The following is a 15,422-nucleotide window of genomic DNA, read 5'->3' on the forward strand; positions in this document are numbered from 1 at the left end:
TGTGAGGTCCCCTTTCTCAGTTGTCATCCCTTAGGAAAGCCAGAATGTTCATCACCTCTGCTCCTGCCTTTCCATCCAAGAGGGACAGCCGGCCGGGAGCACAGCAGAGCTTTGTCACACAACCTCTCTTCCAAGGCTCTTCCATCACCCGATTTCCAGGTACAAGTACCCCATCTTCATCTTGGATTCTGTTTCATGCCTCTTGCGTCTTCTGGCATTTCCCGGCTCAGGGTGACATTTCCCTTCTCACCCTGGTCAGAACTAATTCACCGAAGAATGGAAAAGGCTCAGATCCAATCGGAAGTGGAAGGGTCCAGAAATGGTTCTCTGCTGATGAGCTTGACAGGGCATGGGTAGCGTGAGAAAAGTTTGCTGTGAGGTTCTGGAGAAAGCCCGGCCTTCTCTGGGGACATAAAACGTCTACGCCGCTCTGTGGAGGCTGGAGCTCAGGATCTCAAAGACACTGCCAATCTAGAGAATTGGAACAAAGCGCCTCTCAGAAATAGAAACTCTTGTGGCGGCTTGATGTGCTATATCGGTCTAGAATCATCTCCAACCAACAGGCACAACTCAGTTTCACTCTTGTTGCTGGGGAAGGGGCTCAAGTGGAAGGGACTTTGTGAGATACTGGATTCTTCATCCACTTTGTCTTTACTACAGCTAGAATACAGACACCAGAGAGACAGAAGCCAAACATACATTCCCCAAGTATGCAAGTCCTGTTTTTGACAAGGAAGGGACTGGACACAGTACGCTTGGTAGGGTTTCGGTCTGTGGAAAAGATTGGTGAGAGAAACTATCCCATGGCCCATGCCGTGACACTGTAGAGACTGGAACCTGCTAAAGCTGTTGAACTCATTGGAAAATTGAGTGAGTGGGAGACAGCACTGTGCTAGCCTTTGTTTTTAGACATAACTATTTCTCCCTCTGTGGTGTGGACAGCACCATGGCCTATCTGCTCAGACACCGACACGGTCCCACTCCACTTCTCAGACCCTTGCTGAGGCCCACTCCTGCCTTGCTCCTAGGGTTCCATGCTGATATGGTTTCCATCTCTTGATTACCAAACTCAGGGATAAAGATCCTGCCATTCTGCTTGATGGTCCTTTTTGCAAAGTGTAAGACACTTGCACAGCAGGGATGTCTGTGGAGGTCAGCAGGCTCTTTCTCACGTTCCATAGATGGGAAGTCAGTGGGAAACATCTGGGGAGAAGGCCAAGGTCCACATCTCCATCTCCTAACCCTAATGTTTATATATTTGTTGTTAATGTATCTGTGTGTGAGTGGAGGCGTGTGTATCCACAGTGCACGGGTGAAGCCCAGAGAAGGAGCTATAGGGCTTGGTTCCCTTCTCTTACCATGGGCTCCAGAGATCAAACTCAGGGCTTCAGGCTGGTGTAGCAAGCACCTTTGGGCTATCTCACAGGCCCATCCTACTTCTAATTAAGTTATTAAGCATCTCATTTTCCTGTTTGAAACTGTAGGTTCTAGTAGGCAGGGAATTATGGGTAGATACAGGGTTGAAAAAAAATCAGAAGTCAATCAGTCAGTAAAATAATCCTTTGAATTATTCTTTTCTTTTCTTTTTTTGTTTTGTTTTTCAAGACAGGATTTCTCTGTAATAGCTTTGGTGCCTGACCTGGAAATAGCTCATGTAGATCAGGCTGCCCTTGAATTCACAGAGATCAACCTGCCTCTGTCTCTGCCTCCCAAATGCTGGGATTAAAGGCAGCACCACCATCCCCTGGCTTGAAATACCCCTTCTAAGCAAGCATGAAGGCCTCACAGAATCAAGCCCTTGAATGACTTTTTGGGTAAGACCCCAGATAGGCCAAATAAACTAGGTGTACTGACAGATTGGTAACACTGTTCAAGAGACCACCTAACAGCCATCAACCACTGGGGGTGAGGAGACAGGCGACTAGCCAGATGCTGCAGGAAGCGGGCTTGTGTGGTGACTCTGGGCAGGCACACCTTGGCTGACTGATGGGACACAGAGTGATGGGCTATCTCACACCAGTTGTTTCTGGAGTCCTCCTGTGTGCCATGTCTCCCCCAGTGAGCAGGATACCTCTGTCTGAAATGTGCACTGCTGTTTCCTCTGCCGCACACCTTCCCATAAGCCTTTATTTGTGGCTTTCATTCCTTAAGTCATCCACACCTTCCTGGACTGGGCCCAGCTTCCTTCTTCTATCCCTGTCTTGATTATCTCAGGGCTATCATGAGGACCATGACATCCTGAGGGTGGGGGTGGGGGTGAGCTTATAGAGAGACTCTTGTTACTTACATGACTGGACGCTGAGAAGACCAAGATCTCAGAACTGCAGTGTCTGGTTTCTGGTGAGGTCCCATTCCTGGCTTGAGGGCTTCTCTTCGCTTGCTATTATTATGGAAAGACAAAGGTTGATCTCTGACATTTGTTAAAAGGACAAGATGTTGTTGTTCCTCTGGGTTCTAGACCTACATTTGTAATCTCATTGAACCTGAGTTATCCCCTTACTAAGATAGAGTGCGTGCAGGGGGCAGAAAGAACCTCAGCACAAGGATTTAGAGGAGCACAGTTCGGTGCTTAGCAGCCTTGAGCTGAAATTTTTGGGTGGGGTCTAGTGAAATAATACACATACAATCATACAGACACACTCATAACACACTCTCTCAGACTCACACACACTCATTTACATCCACACACATTTACACACACACTCACCGTTGGTGACTTCAGTAATCAATTGACAAAACAATACATATATACACTTGCTACAAACTTCATAGATGACTCTTTCCCTGGGGATCTTCTTGCCTTTCTAACAATGGTTAATCTTTAAAAAATACATTATGTTTATTAGAAGACTTAAAGTCACATAGTGAGAACTAGTGAAAGATATCAAAACAGACATGAAACTCAATGGAAATCACTAAATGTATAGAAACGGGAAAGAAGAAGAAACAAGAACAGAAAAACAAAACACACGAAAGCAGAGGGCCACAGCATGTCCAGCGCCATCCCAGATCAGCCGAGGAGATGTGCCTGCAAGCAAGCAAAACCAGGAGTTTCAGATGCCTCATAAATGTTCAGATGCTAATCCAATCAATCAGGACGTTTTCGATTTTAACTACAGAGTCGGTAACTTTTACAGAGATTTAAATATAGGGTAGTTTTGGCTGGAAGTCGTCTTCCCCCCTCCCGGGCCCTTTTCTGGTTTCCTGGCATGCAGCTCCCCTCACCCCCACATTGATATGTACATCTAGAAACTGAGAGACAACAGTGGTGTCTCTCTGAGCCTGGGTTAGTACAGCACGTCTTGTCTTTCAGCCAGGGATCTTTCGGTTGCTCAGGGCTCTCTGCAGATGTCCTGTGCCCACATGGCCTCGCACCTGATCACCTGCGGCAGCAGGAGACAAAGTGTTCTGTCCCTTCATTCTGCTGATCCTCCGAGAGCACGCCTCATATCTGTTTGTGAGGCAAAGCTTCCCTGCCTGACAGCTACAGTCCTTGAGACTTCCCTGAAGCCCAGCTGACAGGAATCTTCATGCTGGGTGTGGCATCCATGTCCATGTCAGTCTCCTCCGGGGTTAGTAACAACTGGAAGCATGACAGCATTATAGTTTTCAGGGAAGCGCCTCAGTGAGGGGTCATCTAGATCAGGTTGGCCTGTGGGCATTCGTCTTGATTGCGTTGAATGAGGTGGGGAGGCCAAGCCTAATGGGTGGCCCCATTCCCTACATTTGGGTCTTCAGATGTGTAAATAGAGCGGACTGTGTGCAGGCGTGCAAGCGTTCACTCTTCCTCAGCTCTCTTCTGATGCCTCAAGTTCCTGCTGCCTCCGCTTGTCTTCCATGATGGCCTCTAGCTTGAAGCTGTAAGCCAGAAGAAACCCCTCTTTCTCTAAGTCGCTCTCATGGCAGCAGAAGAGAAAACAAGGACACTAACAGACAGGAATGGCATGCTGTCGCACCTACTATAATTGTAACCACCATGCGCTGAGGCCCCAGAGCCCCATCAAAGGCTAGCGTCTTCATTTCTCACGCTTGTCTCCTCTACTCTTCCTCAACTGTGCCTGGGCCCAGGCACCTGGCCTCGCTTTGGCTTCTTCAGACTCGCTGGAGAGTCGGGCAGTGCTATCCACTGCTGAGGGCTTGAGAGAAGGTGCTGGGCTCCTGCTGGCAGTCCTCTTAAGACAGAGTCTCCACACAGTACGAATGCTAGCTAAAGGTCCTTATGTTACCTCTACAATCCAGATGTCCCTTCTGTAGGAGGCTGACTGTTGCCTTCCCTCATACCTCACTCCCTGGGGTTCCTGCCATAATTATGCCCCTCTTGCAAAGTGTCAGCCCATTTGTAGAACTGGGGTGTACGGGACGACCTGACCTCTCACGCCTCCTAGTGTGAAAGCCGTGTGTGTAGCCATGTTGAACTTTGGAAGGCTTCATGTAGGAACTCATGGGTTTCTCTTGCCAAGGCCCAGACCCGGGATGGCATGCATGTAAGAGGCCAAGCTGCTCTTCAACGTCCTCCTTCCTAGCCAGGTGGCAGGAGATGGGGTGGGGTTTCAGAGATGTCCACTGTATCATCTATGGCCTTCCCCGAGCCACAGACTCCTGAGTTTCCAGGACTGAGTCCTTCTTCCTAGGATGCGCTCGATGCATCCCATACACACCTGTCAACCAGGAAATACACTCCTTCCCCATCTCACAGTCGAAAGGAGATTCACTGGAAACACACACCAGTGCTTTGAGCAGTCCACAAACTTTCAGCTATAAATAGTAAGTCTGCGTATTCAGACGCAGTCGAAAGACCCATTTGATGTGGCTTTTATTTCCCATCAAAGACCGCTATCTCATAAAACAGAGCCAAATCCCGTAGCCAACTTTGCTTTGCTTCAATCAGATAAAGAGGTGCCTTGGAGAATGTCGTTTATCTAGTCCACTCCCAGCCCTCAATTCTAGGGGGAGGGCTTACTACCTGCAGGAATGACCCAACTGCCAGTCAGTTTCTGGGGCGGGGATGGGATGACTCCTTGCCTGCAGTTCCAATTCCCTTCCAGAAGGGTGAAGGCAGACTCTGCTAACCAATGGTCATCCATCACATGGGTAGTTACGCTCTGTTGAGTGGTGAGAGCCTAAGATGAGAGATGTGAGCACCTGTCTGAAGCTCACTGAAGTCTGAGGAATGAAGAGTCCAGGGAGCTGTGGGGATCTTTCTAGATGTCTGGTGGTGAAACTTGCTAGGTAGACAGGAAGAGAAAGGCAGAAGAGCATGTTCTAGAACAGCAGTTATCCAGTCTTTTAATGCTGCAACCCTTTGACACAGTTCCTCGTGTTGTGGTGACCCCAACCATAACATTACTTTTATTGCAACTTCATGCCTATAATTTTTCTGCTATTATGAATCATAATGCAAATACCTGTGCTCTTTGATGGTGTTAGATGGCCCCTGTGAAAGGGTCATTAGACTTCCAAGGGATCATGATCCACATGTTGAGAACCCCTGTTCTAAGGCTTGAAGTATGGCAGTAATTGGTGGGGTTGGTGAGAACAAGGAGCTCTTATGGAAGGACCGCAGATCAAGTGAAGGAGACATTTCACCCACTTCTACTAAGTGCAGGGACATTAGACTTCACCTCTAGGATAGTGTCAACGGTCCTGAGAATTGAACTAAGGCAGCTTCATTCTCACTTGGTGTGTTTGTCAGAAGACTTAGGAAGATAACCAAATTGCTACTCTGCTGTTCACCTCCCACTGGAGTTTTTTTTTCCTGGTAAGTGATCTTTTCACCTCTGTCACATGCTTGCTTAGGTCACGCGGTTCGAGGATGTAGACTGTGGCTTCTCTATCGCTGTGATTTCAAGGATAGTTGAATGGTGCTGTAGTGATAGCCAATCACGGCACTTCAGCTTCCACCGTGTTCTTCCGATTGGCCTCACATGCCTCTGGAAGCTCTATGACCCCTACCTCCTCCCCGTTTGTGTCTCCCAGTTCTCCAATCTCATGTCTTCCTTTGGACTGCTTTCATTGGTAGTAATCTTAGAACTAAATCTAGATCCTTCAGGCTTCTCCATCACTTCTCTCTTCTTTTTCATTTTGTGCCATCATCATTGCCAGAGGTCACCTGTTTGTAGTTTTAATTTTCTTCCCTGCCAGAAGAGGTTTGCAGGAGCAACTATCTTTTCAGGATCCCTTCCTTTGTGCTCAGGAGAGACATGACCCTAAGTAGGCACTCGGGGGACATTACATGAGTGACAAAATGGCTGTAGAGGATGGACCAGCACCGCCCCTTTGTTCATACCATGGGACAGGAGCTCAGACAACTGAAATCGATGTTCTCACAGGTCTGGAGCCTGGACACCTGAGGTCACGGAGCTGGCCAAGTTGGATTTCTCTGGAAGCTTATCTGTATCCTTCTCACTGTGTCCACACACGATCTTCCCTCTGTGTGTGTCTGAGCCCTAACAGTCTCTCTTTATAGGGAACTAAGAGATGAGAGTAAAAGTATTGCAGCCTCTCAAGATCTTATTTGATCTTGATCTCTTTAAATGCTCTGTTTCCAAATGAAGTCACATGCTGAGATCTTGGGACCAGGACTTCAAGGTAAGAACTCCTAGGGACACACCTTAGTCACGAAGGGAAGGTTCCTTAGCCCAACTGTGTTAAGTGCCCATAAGAGACTAAGCATTCTGGTTTTATTTCTTCAATCTCATACTCTCTTTTGTCTGCCTTCCAGAAAGAAAGCATGCCTCCATATTCTTTTCATGCTCTTTCACAAACCCTGTCACAACCTTGACACATCCACCCCTGTCTCTGACTTCTGCTTCCTGTTGCTCCTAGCTTGGGTCTCTGAGCTCTTTCCTAAAGTTTCTTAGAATCCCAGCACAGTCCTCGATCATTCATGTCGTTTGCAGCTTTGGGACCCAGGATTTCCCCGTCTAACTTCTCTGCAGATTCACAGCTCCTCGTAGACAGCTGTTCTTCTTCTTTCCTCCCGGCCCCATCTTCCATTGGCTGCTCAGGGAGGGTGCACTCCAGGGACAATAGCGCTTATCTTGGATGCGGGTTGGGCTTGCCCAGTTTGTCGGCCTGAGCTCTCTGTGGAATGGAAACAACTGGATGTGTTGATGTGGAAGGGGATCCTCTGAGGAACTGGATTCTTCAGGCTGGAGGTGCAGGCCCAGCTCTGCAGGCCAGCAAAGTTTGAGCAGGCGTTCTTCTTCTTTGAAGCAAGTTTTTGTTGCATCAGGGTCTTGGGATGCTTAGCTCCCGCTAAGCCCCATAGTGGCGGGAAGTCTGTTCTCTGTCCACTTTGCTTAGTCTACTGATTGAAATGGAGACCTCATGTCACTGGCAACTGCACAGAGCCACCCAGAACAATGGTCAAAACTACCCAGTTGCCATGGCCTAGCCAGGCCAATGCACAAGATTGTCATTCCGAAGACCTTTTTCTGCCTGAACTTTGACATGAATGGCTTATATAATGCTCTTCTTAGAGGGAAGCCCAAAGATGCCTTCCACTCCATGGAGCTGTCTGGAGACATATCTCAGTTCTCCCAAACCATGAGGCAGCCCCTTTGTGGTTGTTTTGGAAAGTGCTACTGTTTGTAAATAGCACTGTGTGTGTGTATGTATGTGTATGTGCGTGTGTGAGTGTGTATATGAGCATGTGAGTGTGAATGTATGTGAGTGCATGTGTGAGTGACTGTGAATGTGTGTGTGCATGTATGTGCATGTGTAAGTGAGAGTGTATATGCACTCATGTGCATGTAGAAGGTGTAGAAGGGTGTCATGTCTGGGCATTAAACCTCTCCAAGAGCCAAATTTGCTTATAGTCTTAAACCAAGCTTGGGAGACAGTTTAACTTCTCTCCTTGTCTCCCCTTCTCTAAAGTAAGCTGTTAAATGATGGCCGTGAGGAACGGATCAGTCTCTGATGGCAGAGGCTGGCCAGGAAGTGCGTGGAGCCCTGGTGAGCCATCCTCGGTCACCTCCCTCCCTCTGCTTTGGGGACAGTCACCTTTCCCCACTCCTGCACCTTTTTGACTCTTGACTCTGGTGACTTGAGCCATTTGAGCCTATTGATGCTCTGATCCCTAGCTGTAAATGAGTGAGTGACAGGCTGGCTGGAGATGCAGGCGGCTGTCCTGGAGAAGTGGGAGAAAACACACAGTTATGTAGACATGCTGGGCACTGTCCACAAAGTGACACAGGTCAGACACTGCGAGTAAATCTCTGAACCTCTTAATTTGGAAATTATTCCATGTGTAAAACTACATTGGGAGTTCTGAGTGGGGTATGATTTGCGATTTGATACTTGATTCTCATTCTCCTGTGTCAGTGTGCATGTATATAGCATGTATAAATATATGTCCACATGCATGTGTGTAACTCCCCAGGAAAGAAAACAAGTAAGTCATCACACACTTAACAAAAAAGCACTGAAGCCACTTTGAAGACTGTTAGAAGCCACAGGTTAGCCTCACCCTAAGGACAACGGTGACTAAGGCTCCTTGGACAGCTTTCTCTTTCTTTTTTCCTTCCTTCCTTCCTTCCTTCCTTCCTTCCTTCCTTCCTTCCTTCCTTCCTTCTTTCTTTCTTTCTTTCTTTCTTTCTTTCTTTCATCCACGAAGGTTACTATATATAGCTGCTCAGGATGTTTGCCGCACTGAGTCCCAGACAAACATGTTGACTTTCTCCTTTTCTAGTTACTTCACTTGTGACAACATTGAACTTTCACCAAGAAATGACATTGGTTTCCTTGTCAAATTTGTACCACATTGTTCCAGACTGGGGATGGCACAGTCACTAGCTGTGTCCACAATCCCCTTTTCAGGCTTGAGGTGGAAGCAGGCATTTTCCTTCCGAGAGAAGTCACTGGGTTTCAAGTAGCGCTTCCTGTCACTCTCTAGCTGGTGGGCAGTCTGGGCCGTGACCCTGAAGCCTGGAGCGTGTCCTCACAAGCCTTGTCCTGACATGCTGCACCAAGTTAAGGGAAGGGGGTGGGAGGATGAGGCACACTACACTAACTTCACAAAGCACGGAGCAGCAGGGAGAATTTGATTAAAATATGCATTCCCCCAAGAGAACGGCTGGTCCCCGTCTGGAAATTAATTAATGCTAATAGTCCACAATCAAAACTGCTTTTGGAAATCTTCTTAGAACATTAACTAAAATGTTCATCTTTTAAATGCATTTGCCTCAACCACCGAGACTAAAAGCTTCGTTTGCTCCATGCAAATGTGAGGGTGAGGGAAGCTGAGGGAAGAGGGGGAGTTTGCAGCCTGAAGGTGGCTTCCTTCTGAACCCCAACCTGCTCTTGGGGTCAGAGCACAGTGACAGATGAGCCTCTGGCATGGAGGGGAGTGGCCTGGGATAGAAGCCAGTTAGCTATGTGTGTCCTGCTGTCCTCCAAGCCAAGCAGAGAGAAAGGCACATGGACTGAGGGCTTCCGATGAGGGTCACCCATTGGCTGCCCCTGCTATGAGGTTGTGAAGATGTCGCAAGAGCTCCGAAAAGCTATAAACACAGCACAGTGGTCCATCAGTGGGTTCTGACCAGAGTGGTTTCTGAGCCTCTTCCCATGCAGGAACCAGCCTCTTACCTGTGCCATGAGCTTGCTCAGCCATGGCCACCCTCCTGCAGAAGTGTGAAGTCCTGTGCACTCCATCAGCATCCTGTGCCCTCCATCCCTTCTCACAGTTGTCAGTTTGCCTACTTCCCGCAAACTCTCTTGCAGATAGGGCTTGCTCCCCAGAGGGAGGAGCTTGGAGTGGGACACAGACTATGTCAGCTAAAAGATGGCTTTGTCCCTTTCGTGGTTCTCATTCTGTGGGTCATATCACATGCAGGATAAATCAGACATCTGCATATCAGATCTTTACATTGTGATTTATAACAGTTTCAAAATTATAGTTAGGAAATAGCAATGAAAAAAATTTTATGGTTGGGGGTCATCACAACATGAGGGACTGTATTAAGGAGTCACAGCATTAGGAACATTGAGGAGGGGTGCTTGCCCAGGCTGCTGAAGAAAGGCCTCAGGGGGAATCAGAAATGACAGATGACTGAATGAGGGTTCCAGACAGAGAGCCGTGTGTGTGTGTTGTGTGTGCATGTGTGTGTGTGTATACATACTTGTTTTTATTTGTGTAGACTGTGCTTCAAGTGTGAGTTTGATCTTAGTGTGTACATAAATTTGTGTTTCTGCATGTGTGTGTGTGCCAGTGTTCGTGTATGTAAATGTGAATGTGAACATGTGAGTGTGTGTGTGCTTAGTATGAGGGAATATGCCTGTGTGAGTTGGGTAAGCATACATGTGCTTGTGTGCATGTTGCATGTGTTTGAGTATACATACACACGTGCATCTGAGAATGAACGTGTGTGAGAATGTGTGGTTGTATGAACATGTGAGTGTGTTTGAATGTGCAAACAGGCATAGGATTTTGAAGGGGCATAGGAACGTGTGTGAGGGGTGAGCATTATGTTAGATTTATCTGCTAGTGTATAGTGATCACGTGTATTGGTATGTGTGCATACGCATGTGCAAGAGCTTGTATGTTTTGGGCTGAGACTGAGAGTTTGGTAGTGGGGCTGTGGCTAAGGCTGGCCTGGACATGCAGAAGCTGCACAGGAGGGAAGGGGTAGCCTCTGGTGTGTTAGCAGCACTGGTCAAGGGAGCCTGTCGGGAGGTGGGGGCAGTTTCAGTGAGCCCCAGTCCATTCACTGTGAAAGACTCTGCCCATTCAGGAGATCACGTGACTCACAGATCTGGAGGAAGAGTCTCTCATGAAGGTCAAGCTCAAACGAGTACTCAAATGCTGTGTTCTGAGAGCATTCACTCCAGGACTCCTCGACTCTCAGATGAGATGCCTCCCCACTCACAGCCCAGCTGGCCTCTGGGCAGCCTTGGCAAAGAGTCTCCTCCTTGGGGACTGGTGTCCTGAGCAGTGTCCTTGTTTTGTGGCATCCGTGGACTCTACCCACCTGATGCCAGTCAGGATAAACAGGCTTGTCCTTGGAGTCTGTGCCATGTCTCCCCGCAGCACGGAAGGCAGTCACTAAGAGCAGACGTGAGACACTGGGCAGTGTAGTGTGGTACCAGCACTGGCTCAGATGAGCTGCGCCTGTGGACACTGGCAGCCGTTGGTTCCTAAAAGCTTTCCCTGGTCCAGTAGCTCACGTTTGCCCAAGAAGACACTGTCAGGCTTACTCTGTTTAAATTTTAAATTTGCGTGTATTATAATTTAAAAAAACTGTAAGAGAGTATTAAAATGCATCTTGATCTTTTAAATGGAGTTTTAACCGTCTTGTCTGTGTCAGTGCTGACTGGACACACAGGTAATAGGAGATTTTCATTAAACTGGGGCTATCTATCTTACTAACTATTGCCTCAGTTGAGGCGAGTTCATTTAAAAACTTTAATATCAGGGATCTCATTTCAAAATAAACTGTGATAAGATAGATATTAATATTTTAACAATAAAAAATGAGCTGGATGTGGTGGTGTCCTCCTGCAATTCCAACACTTTGGAGTTGAAACAGGGGGATTTTTGAGTCCAAACTCAGCCTGGGATACATAGTGAGCTCTTATCTCCCAACCCCAATCCCAAACCAAAAGAGCCAGCCCTCATGATCGGGGCACTTTGTGACTAACATCTCGATTGTGATTTGGAGGGAAAAGTGTGACTATGGAGGGAAGCCTGGGTGGGTGGTCACATTGTGATCTCAAGCAGGGACCATGGCGGCCACACCCTGCAGTCCTGCAGTTCAGGTCAAGTTGGGCTTATGGGCCTTGATCTTCTTGGCGTCAGGGTTGTGACCAGGGCTGACTGTGACCTTCCGCCCTCGTCATGACTCTATCTGTTCTATCCTTGCTGTCTTTCCTCATGTCTCTCTTCCCTCGATTTTCGTGGACAGTGCCCTGCTTCTGCTTGTTCCACTCAGCTTTCCATGGAGGCTCTCTAAGCCTCTCCCAACCCCATAGCCTCTCTTATGGCATATTCAAGCAGATTTAGGGATTCCCTAAAGACCTGCCATGCCCAACCCTCCAGCCTCCTCACAGCCACGACAGTGATATTGCTGCTTCTGTTCACTGCTCCTGCTCACAGTGGACCCAGAGCCTTGCCCTGCTTGCATGTGGACTCCGGGCTGTGTGAGATGCTCAGAGTCTTGAGTCTTCTTGCATGTTCCAGCTACCGCACTGACCATGTTTCCTCGACAGCTGCAGCTCCCTATTTCCCCATTAAAGTGGGACCCTCTTAGGTGAGAGGCTGTCTCTCAGTCACCAGTCTGCTCAGTGCCGCTCAGTATAGCTTGTGACCCCAGTGTGACTCTTGGTGCAATGCAAGATTTATCATGGAACCTCCAGAAAGAATGATGGGGGCTTGCATGAGCTGACATGATTATTATTGGAATTCATTTATTAAAAAAAACTTCATATATTTTATTATCCCAAACACTACATTTCAAGACATTTTTTATGCTAAACCTGACAAATGGATAGCTTTCCCTAGATTTTTTCCCTCTTAATTATTTGCATTCAATTTCTGTTTCAAAGACATTTTAACATTGGGCAACCAACTGATTGCTTAAACAGGCATTAATGGTACTATTAGAAAAATTAACATCAGAACTTTTAACGTAAGTTGAATGAGATCTTCAACCACCTGGCCAAATTGAAGGATGGGTTACCAGCTCTAACTGCACAAGAGATGGTGAACTTGGCAAGTATATGGGGAAGGGTCCTGGAGGTGAAACAGGAGCAGGATAAAGCTTAGTAGGGACCCTCAGGTACCCCGTGTCTTTGGATGATCTGGGAAACTCTCCAGCTAAGGTTTCGTCAGCTGCATACCAAAGAACCCTGAATAAGTTATTTGGATCTCTGGTCTTTCTCCCCTTCAAGGAGTTCCACAAAACCCTTACATTGTGAGCGACACTGAAATAAGTGGATGTGCATTTTTCTTGTGCCTGTATCTTTTAGAAATTTCCAGAGACTGGTGATCCTCGCATTTGGTATCTAATGCAGTAGATACTTTCTGTGAGGACCGTGTCTGTGAGCATCATGTCTGTGAGCCTCGTGTCTGTGAGCATCGTGTCAGTGAGTATCATGTTTGTGAGTACCATATCTGTGAGGACCATGCCTATGAGCCTCGTGTCTGTGAGCATCCAACTGCTTCCAGCATCCTTAGAGACCCTAAAGAGACAGCACACCACGAAAACACCTTCACTCTTGCTTTGCTCACACTCAGATCATTCTATCCAACTGTGCAGAGAACCCCACCTTGACTGATACCTGGGCTGACTTAGAATGTTGGCCCAACTTCTCAGCTTCTTGGCTTTGACCATGGGTATACGGTTCACTTGTCACTAGCCACCCTGAAAACCTAGAGTTGCTGAGTCCCTAGCGGCCCGTGAAAACAGGCCAGGGAGGGGGCATACACTGAGGAGAGAAGGGTCTGTGATGAGGATGGCTCATTTTTGGGTCTCAACAGTGTGAAGAGTGCCTTCTCCACAAAAAGTCCTGTTCAGGGAGGGTCCACAACCTCTCTCCCCCAGCTTTGCTGTATCACAATGAAGATGCCCTTCTCTGAAACAACTTTCAGGGAGAAAATTGAAGGGGATAGAATACACAGACACCCCAGAAACAAGGGGTGCTCGCATGTGAAATGCACAGCTTTAGGATGTGTCATTTCCTCTCCAAGAACAGTGGGAGCCTATTGTGAACCCCAGAAGGATGCCAAGTCAAGAAGATGCTAGGTTAGACCAAACTGGAAATAGAACACCCTACTATAGAGCAACAGCAGATAGAAGAAGCCCTTGCAGCCCTGCCAGGCACCACACAGGCCTTCTAGATACCTGTGACAACTAGCCAAGCATATGGATAATGGTTTGCTACTCTGTTCTCAGTATAGGGACCTCCTTACGACAGTCATCTGTTGCTTACAGGAAGTTCAAACTTAGTTGACCTTCAAATTTAGTTGACCTTTCGGGGCTTCATCTGTCAGCAGCTTAACTATAATTCTAGAAAAACCTTCCAGAATTTAAAGCCAGGGTTCATTTGAACTGTAGGTTGTAGTTGACTGACTTTTGATCTCAGAGCCTGTGATTTAGCCCAAACAAGCAGAGTGGGAAAGATCCAGCCAGCTAGTGTTTCCACCGGCAGCAGGGAACCTTTGGTTAGGTAGGATGGCTCCTAACACTCAGGATCTAGGGTCAGCAGAGGGGCTATTAAAGTTTGTGGGAAAACACACATCTAAAAATGATTCTGTTGCACAGTTTGCTGTGTGTGTCCATGTTCAGTAGCAAGGAAAGCTGGTACTTGTGCTGGAGTGCAGTCTCTGGGGCCTCAGGGCTACCATTCCTTATGGATACCAGAGTGTCATTGTCATGAGGTCCTGTCGGGATGGACAGCCACTGACTGACCCTATTGGTTGTCGGTCTCATTGTTGTCTCTCCCCCATCCACTTCCCTGCTCCCCGCATCCCACCCCAGCAGGCACATGCACTCAGAAAGCCTTTGCACCCCGGAACTGGCTTACAGTTTCAGCAAGTCCAACTCCTCAGTCATCACTGCCAGGTCCCATTTGCTACATCATCATTTTGCTAGCTGGGATTCAGACAACGTACAAAGAAACCCTTGCAAACAGTTTTAATTGGTATTGAAAATAAGAAGGGGGAGGGAGAAATAAAAAGTGAGAACATTATTAAATTTTTGCTGCCATAATGACCATTGTGGAATTGGCTGGTGATTTCCCCATTAGGGCGTAATGACATCCATTGTTGGCAGATCTGGGCTTGATTAAAAGATAATGACAATAATTCATTGTTTGCTGCTCTCTACCTTGAGACAAGGTAACCACAAGTTTAAAGAAGGATGTACAAGAGGTAAATTACACGTTGCTAAATATGAAACGGCACCTCGCTCGTCCTGGTTTATAACAATAAAAACAACAATTTCCGAAGGAACGTATATTTAGTAGGTTCTCCTCCAGAAGCAGACATTGATCACCGCGTAATGACTACAAAGGAAAAGTTGGCTAAATTGTTAGGTTTAGATACTGTGTGAAACCAGCTCCTTGAATTGGGAAAGGAAGGGGATTTTTTTTTTTTTGAGCCTTCTGTTTGCTGTTCGAAGGAATGCTTTTAAATTCCAGAGCTTGTGGCCATGTGAAATCAGCAGGCAGGGCTTTTCCAGCACCTTGGATGTGTGTGTCCTGTGTGCAAGTGAATTTGTATGTGTAGATGTAGACGGTGGGTGGTGCATGAGGGTTGTAGGTCAAAGGACAGCTTCAGCTGCCGTTCCTCACATACCGTGTGAGTGTGTGTGTGTGTGTGTGTGTGTGTGTGAATGTGTGTGTGTGAGAGAGAGCATGTATGCGTGTGTGTGTGAGGGAAAGTGTGTGTATGTGTGTGTATGAGAGTATGAGTGTATGTGTAT

This window comes from Alexandromys fortis, unplaced genomic scaffold (assembly GCF_014885135.2).
Source record: "Alexandromys fortis isolate MF-2015 unplaced genomic scaffold, M_Fortis_MF-2015_v1.1 scaffold_91, whole genome shotgun sequence".
Lineage (NCBI taxonomy): Eukaryota > Metazoa > Chordata > Mammalia > Rodentia > Cricetidae > Alexandromys > Alexandromys fortis.